Here is a 7,402-nt window from a genome sequence, read left to right on the forward strand (position 1 = left end):
ATATATATATATATATATATATATATATATATATATATATATATATATATATATATATATATATATATATATATACTATAATATAAACAAATATTTTTTTTTAAATATAGTTTATTTATTTATTTATCATACTAATTCCAAACTTTGTGAAACAAAAATAATTTTTGGCAGGAATACTAATAACTAATTTACATATTTACACTTCAGATGGGGCATCTAAATATTGTGTAAAGAATTTGTATATACAATATAACTAAGTAACTAACTATAAATAAATAAATAAAGTATGTGGTTTGGATTGTGCATTTTACTACGTTTGTAAACAATGACCTAAGGTTTAACTAATAATTTCTTGATATCACCACAGTCTCTCTCTCTCTCTCTTTCCTCTTTATTTTTTTGTAACAGTGGCATAAGTTGAAGCTGCTTTTAGATGGACCAAACTGTGACAAAAATGCAGGTTGAGACATCTTCATAAAACCAAATCTTCTCTGACCCCAAAAGGTAAAAGTTCTAAGATATAAGCAGCATGATGGAATTTTCAGCAGTGCTATGAAGCCACGAGGGTGGGAATCTGGCCTTTTGTCTGGTGTTAAAATAGGTTTGATGAGCTACGGGCTGCAGGCTGCAGTTGTCAAAGGCCTGGTGATCTCTAGTGAGAAATGATTCCCTTCATTTCAGAGCCGAATATACTCCTGCCTCAGAGAGCCAAACGGAGCCAAATGAAGTGAGACCAACTTACAAGAAAGTGCATAAAAAGGCTTGTGCGACTGCCAGAGATAGTCCGGTTTTACTTGGGCAGAGTGAAAGAGACAATTTCCATTCACTCCTTAACTTCAATGAAAGGAGGATGCAGCTCGTCTTAACACACACACTCTCTCTCCTCTCTCCGAGGCATTTCATCTGATTATGAGTACTTTGCAATCTGCGACAACATGATTGATGCTCCACTTTCATGAGGGGAATTTTAACAGCACCTCTTCAGCGCTCAGTGCACACCCAATTATGCGTCTGAGCCAGTAACCTTGAATTTATGTTGCCATGGCAACAAATATAAAATAAAAAAAACGGAGAGAAAAAAATGGTCATGCATTATGGATTATCATTGAAATTCTACACCCCTACCCAGCATAATGAGAGTTCGGGACTTAATCAAATCAGCCATTCCGGGTGACACAAGCTGAAGAACTGGCTTCCATTGTTGGGGTGCCTAGAGAAAGGCAGCAGGCCTGACGAGCCAGCAGCTGCGGGGCTGCAGCCTGATAGATGGCTCCCATATACATCAGTGAACATACAGACAGATGGTCCTCAATGCTTGGAATTTCCAACCCAGGAAGCAGCTGCTCATACTAACCTCTGCTGTTCATCTCACCTTGTTGTCATGGAACATTGAGCAAGGAAGGAGAATGTGGACAGCTCCACTTGGAGCCCTGCCTGAGACGCTGTTTGTGCCTCATTCTTTTTTGCTTCTCCCTTTCCCTCTGGTCTTTTCTGTTTTTTTTCCAGCTCCTCGTCTGAAGGGTGGGGCGGTGGGGAGTCTCCCCCCTCGTGCCAGGTCTCAAAAGAGGGATAAGGCGACCAGAATAAATCGGATTTTGTGTTTTACCACCAGACTCTTTCTCTGTCCCTGCCGTTCCTTCAAATGACGGCCTCTGACAGATGACATAACTGTGAAGCACATAACTGGCTCCTGATTAATATCGCTGAGGTGGGGACATTTACAATCACAGCAACATTTAACAACAAAGTGATCGGAAGTTATTTATTTTCAGCAACAGCAACAGCGATTGTTCCTGATACAATGTGGTTGAGTCCAGCTATGCAATAAAGTAAGTAACTTTAGGCAAATGAGCAGCAAACCAATATGTGTGTGTGTGTGTGTGTGTGTGTGTATTAAATTGCCATCATCTCTAAATCGAAGAGAGGATGTACGTGTGTTGAGAAGTGAGCTTTTGTTAGTACGAGTGAAATATGTTTGTTGAGGGGCCACGCCGTATGTGCGTGAGAAAGAGAGATAGTGAATGCGCGAGAGAGAGCGAAAGAGAAAGAAAGAAAGGAGAAAGAGATGGGGGAAATAATAATAATAATAATAATGATAATGATGATGATGAAATGTAAAAAAAGAAAAGCCATAGTAAAGTCATAATATAAATTTAGATCTATAACTTATTTACTATGTTGAGTTCCCTGCAGTAACCTTCCTTTGATGGCTTTGGAAGGAGAGTCACAAGTGCAGTTTGGTTCTAATTAGCATTTAATTAATGATGCATGCATATGCAAAGCAGCATTAAACAACGCTGATTACCTCCTACCTATTCACAGGCCAACAGTCAAACATGTCTGACATGCATCCGCCGCATGTAAACGCCTTACTGAAAGGTTAAGTCTTGAAGTTCATTAACACAAGAGTGACTTGTGCTCCTGGCCAGCGGCTGGTCCCTTGGGTATGTGAACAACAGCATTCTTATATCTATCTATTTTTTATTTTTATTTTTTTGTTTACAGACATTTGACAGAGATAGAAACTTTAATGGCCTTTGGTTGTTGTTCATAGAACATGACCTTGGCATAAGTACTGGGAATCTGGGACTAAATACTAGAACTACTTTTACAGCCAATTTTATGCTATTCAATATGCTCTGATGGCAATGAATACTGCTCATTTTGATCCTATGTGATATTTATGCGCAAGCAATGACCTGTAATACAGACACACTTGTCTTTTATTGTTCAGAGGTGCAAGTAAATTTACCAGCGTCACTGAGGCATTCATTAATGATCGCATGTGATGTAAGTCTACATTACCGGACATATTTATTACTACTTTTGTAAATGATTGTCTTTATTGCTCTTGTGATCATGGAAATACTCCCCCTCTTTGACTTGCAAAACCCATTAGTCTGCCTATTTATTATTTATGTCAGAGTTAAGGAATCTGACAAAATCATAATGGATACCCTCTGCCTTGTTTATTATGTTTACAGACATTTGACAGAGATAGAAACTTTAATGGCCTTTGGTTGTTGTTCATAGAACAACACCTTGGCATAAGTACTGGGAATCTGGGACTAAATACTAGAACTACTTTTACAGCCAATTTTATGCTATTCAATATGCTCTGATGGCAATGAATACTGCTCATTTTGATCCTATGTGATATTTATGCGCAAGCAATGACCTGTAATACAGACACACTTGTCTTTTATTGTTCAGAGGTGCAAGTAAATTTACCAGCGTCACTGAGGCATTCATTAATGATCGCATGTGATGTAAGTCTACATTACCGGACATATTTATTACTACTTTTGTAAATGATTGTCTTTATTGCTCTTGTGATCATGGAAATACTCCCCCTCTTTGACTTGCAAAACCCATTAGTCTGCCTATTTATTATTTATGTCAGAGTTAAGGAATCTGACAAAATCATAATGGATACCCTCTGCCTTGTTTATTATATTGGACACCGCATGAGAATGGTTTGATAAATCCATGCCCGGCCTATGTTTTCATCTTGTGGGCATTTTTGCCGTGCGGCATGACTGAACTCAGCCCGGTCGGGCCATAACGCAGTCAGGGTAATGAACCTGATGACAGCATAACTCCCGTCCTGAAATTTCATGCATGAAGGGACCGTCGAGCCATACCTCAGCCTCTCGTGTCATTTGTTATCGTTAATCCTTACATTTATGGCTGAAAATATCTTATTAGGAGGCGTGCCCGAGGTATTTCACTTCGATTCTAGGCTCTGTGACATATTGATTAGACAGCGAGGATTGCGTGAACAAGCCTAAGACCTTGACTTTGGACACCTGCAAGGTATGAATACGAGTGTCTGGTTCATATTCAACATCCAGGGTAATTTCCCTTTGAGGGGAATCAAGGGCAAGTCTGGCCTTTCAAACCCCAAGTAGGTACGGACATGGGAGACGTAGAGTGAGCTGTGTCAGATGGATTACGTTTCCGTGTGGACATCCATCCTCATTTTGGCTCATAGAAAGCCATTTTGGAAAAAGAGCAAGTTGAATCTCTCACAGGAAGACCAGGAACATGCATTAAGACAGCAATCTATTTTAAATTCACTATATGGCTCCAATTATTATCATTTTGTTGTAACTTTGCCTTTCCTGCTCAGAAAATTCCATCATACAAATCAACATGCACGACAATTGAGGACATACATATTGACAACCTCAACCAGACTCACCAAATCAAAGGTTAACTCATTTTAACAAGACAGGACATGACATCCTCTCCTAATGCAATTTAAACATGCCCATTAACTTCCACAGACTTGCATTTAAATTATATAGGCAGTATTTACACACATATACAGAAAGTTGCCATTGGTGAAGTCAGCCTCACAAAGAGCTCATTCACGCACTTGTGGTTAAACTATATGGTGATGTCAGAGGAAAATTAAAACGTCCCATGGCATTACCAGAATATTACAGTCATATTTCAAATCCAGAGGTGATTCATGGAGAGAGAGAACAACATTCATACCACTCAGCAAAGTCATGTTTATGATGTAACTGGATGGCACAGGAAATCCCCTATCAAGTGAAGTTTATAGTGTTTACTGCTATGAAGGTTTGTTAAACTTGAAAACATTTAAAACTTTATTCTGTTTTAGTGATGCTTGCGTAGAGATATAAACTTCTGTGTGTAACTTAAACAGTACCATTTGTGCTATGGATATGAATGATTCCCAAAATTGTGCAATTTATTGTAGAGACTGAAGTGTTCTATTCATTTAATAGCAACTGGACTTAGCATAGAGATGTGAGACCCACTGCTTGCACAGAAGTCATTTTCAAACCAACCAGGTTTTTGTTGCTCAACATAGTGAATTCATTTGAGCAACTTGAAAATGAGGAAAACTTGCCTTTGGTAGTTTTCGCCCTCATGCAAGACTCCTGGTGTAACGGGGCTGACAAGACGTGAGACATGCGGATCCATGTGCAGGCTTTATTAAGCAGAGAGGTCAGAAACACAGGCAGGGTCGAACAAGGGCAAACAGGAATATGGCGGGTAAGACATAAGAATAATCCTAGAGCTAGCGAAGGTCAACGAACGGCGAACAGAGTCAAAAGGGGCAAGACTAAAGGGGTAAATCCAGGAAAACAGGCGAAGATCAGAAACCGATAAAACAGGCAAGACTAGGCTAGGCTAGGCGGCTAACGAGGGCTCTGTAGTGTAGCTATCAACTGATAAGTGCTAAACAATACTCGGCAGAGGGAAGGGATCAGAGTGAGTGTTAAATAGTGAATGAGTGATATGAACCAGCTGTGTGCAATCAGTGCTGTGTGCAATCAGTGCAATGAATGATGGGATATGTAGTCCGGGATGATATGCAACAGTACAGTAGACCACCACGGCAGAGCAGAGGACCCCCACGGCGGAGCAGAGGACCATCAGAGCCAGACAGACCACCACGGCGCAGCAGAAGGAACAGGGAACCCTCCCCGGTGAACCACACTGATCAGGAGACCATGGCGGAGACTGTAACAACGAGAAAGCAGAGACAGACAACACAGACAGAACATTGGGGTTGATAGACAAGGCTGGTTGTTCAGAGGCAGCCTCCTTGGCTGGGTCGGGACAGGACAAAAGTTCACAAACGACCTCCTTGGCCGACACAAAGCACGCAAAGAATTCACCAACGGCCTCCATAGCCGTGACAGGACGAGCAGGGAGTTCGCAAACGGCCTGTGTAGCTGTGACAGGACGAGCAGGGAGTTCGCAAACGGCCTCTAAGGCCGTGACAGGACGAGCAGGGAGTTCGCAAACGGCCTCTATAGCTGTGACAGGATGAACAGGGAGTTCGCAAACAGCCTCTAAGGCCGTGACAGGATAGACAGAGTTCATAGGCGGCCTCCTTGGCTAGAACAAGACAAGCAGAGAGTTCATCGACGGCCTCCTTGGCCGGAACAGAACAGGCAGAGAGTTCATAGATGGCCTCCTTGGCCGGAACAGAACAGGCAGAGAGTTCATAGGCGGCCTCCTAGGCCAGAACAGGACAGGCTGACAGTGCGTTGCTGGGCGTCACCACCACGCAAGGAGCTGAAGCGACCACCGCCATTTCGGGAGGTTCTGCAGCATGCGCCGCCACCTCTGAAGAGACTGCAGTGGGTACCATGGTCTCTGGGAGCACTGCAGCAGACACCGCTACCTCGGGAGGTTCTGCAGCGTAAGCCACCACCTCTGGATATGTTGTAGCCGGTGCCGCTGCCTCTAGCAAATCAGCGGTGGAGTACGCGGCCCAGATACACCATAAAGCGATCCCCATTGTGGGAAGCACTACAGACAGTGGAAATAGTTCAGAAGCTGGAGGGCTTGAGAGCCCTGGTTTAGGGATGCCAGCTGCACGTGCCGACACCAGCGGTGGGTCCACCATGCTGGAAGCCAGTCTGGGATACCGAAGAACTGACCGTGATACTCTGGGTGTAACAGACAGGACGTGACATGACTCTGGATGATCGGCTGGGATGCGACGTGATTCTGGATTATCAGCTGTGATGTGACGTGACTCTGGATGAACAGCTGAGACGGGAGGAGGCTCTGGATGAACAGCTGAGCTGTGACGAGGCTCTGGCAGATCAGCTGAGACTTGACTAGACTCGTGAAGATCAGCTGTGACTTGACCTGCCTCACGAAGAACAGCTGTGACTTGACTTGCCTCATGAAGATCAGCTGTGACTTGACTGGCCTCATGAATATCAGCTGAGACTTGACTTGACTCATGTTTGACTTGACTCGTGAAGATCAATTGTGACTTGACTTGACCTATGACAATCAACTGTGACTGTGACGGGGCGCTGTTGTTTCCACCATTTTGTGATCAGGCTCATCTGTCGCCACCATTTTGTGAACGTAATCTAGTGCGGGGGCCATTACAGGAGTGAGTGTGGGGTTGCGTTCCTCCGCGATACCCACAGTGAATAGAGAGCCAACAGTCAACAAAGCAAAGTCCAAAAAACAACTCAGTGATGAACGCAGACCCTCATGAATGAGTTTAAATTTTAGCGGTTGATTAATGCCAGTACAGAAGAAATCTATCAAATGTCTATCCATGTGCAGGCTTTATTAAGCAGAGAGGTCAGAAACACAGGCAGGGTCGAACAAGGGCAAACAGGAATATGGCGGGTAAGACTCAAGAATAATCCTAGGGCTAGCGAAGGTCAACGAACGGCGAACAGAGTCAAAAGGGGCCAGACTAAAGGGGTAAAAAAACAGGCAAGACTAGGCTAGGCTAGGCGGCTAACGAGGGCACTGTAGTGTAGCTATCAACTGATAAGGGCTAAACAATACTCGGCAGAGGGAAGGGATCAGAGTGAGTGTTAAATAGTGAGTGAGTGATATGAAACAGCTGTGTGCAATCAGTGCTGTGTGCAATCAGTGC

The 7,402-nt window shown here is 43.3% G+C and overlaps 1 long non-coding RNA gene across 1 annotated transcript; it reads left to right on the forward strand.

Annotated features, from left to right (window-relative positions):
- Window positions 1-4,920: 4,920 nt before the first annotated feature.
- Window positions 4,921-7,201, forward strand: LOC107594715 (uncharacterized). The gene is made up of 2 exons (XR_001610186.1): window positions 4,921-4,983; window positions 7,099-7,201. It is a non-coding gene; the product is annotated as an uncharacterized lncRNA (long non-coding RNA).
- The last annotated feature ends 201 nt before the right edge of the window (window positions 7,202-7,402 follow it).

The sequence above is a fragment of the Sinocyclocheilus grahami genome, unplaced genomic scaffold (genome assembly GCF_001515645.1).
Source record: "Sinocyclocheilus grahami isolate Dianchi unplaced genomic scaffold, SAMN03320097.WGS_v1.1 scaffold189.1, whole genome shotgun sequence".
Lineage (NCBI taxonomy): Eukaryota > Metazoa > Chordata > Actinopteri > Cypriniformes > Cyprinidae > Sinocyclocheilus > Sinocyclocheilus grahami.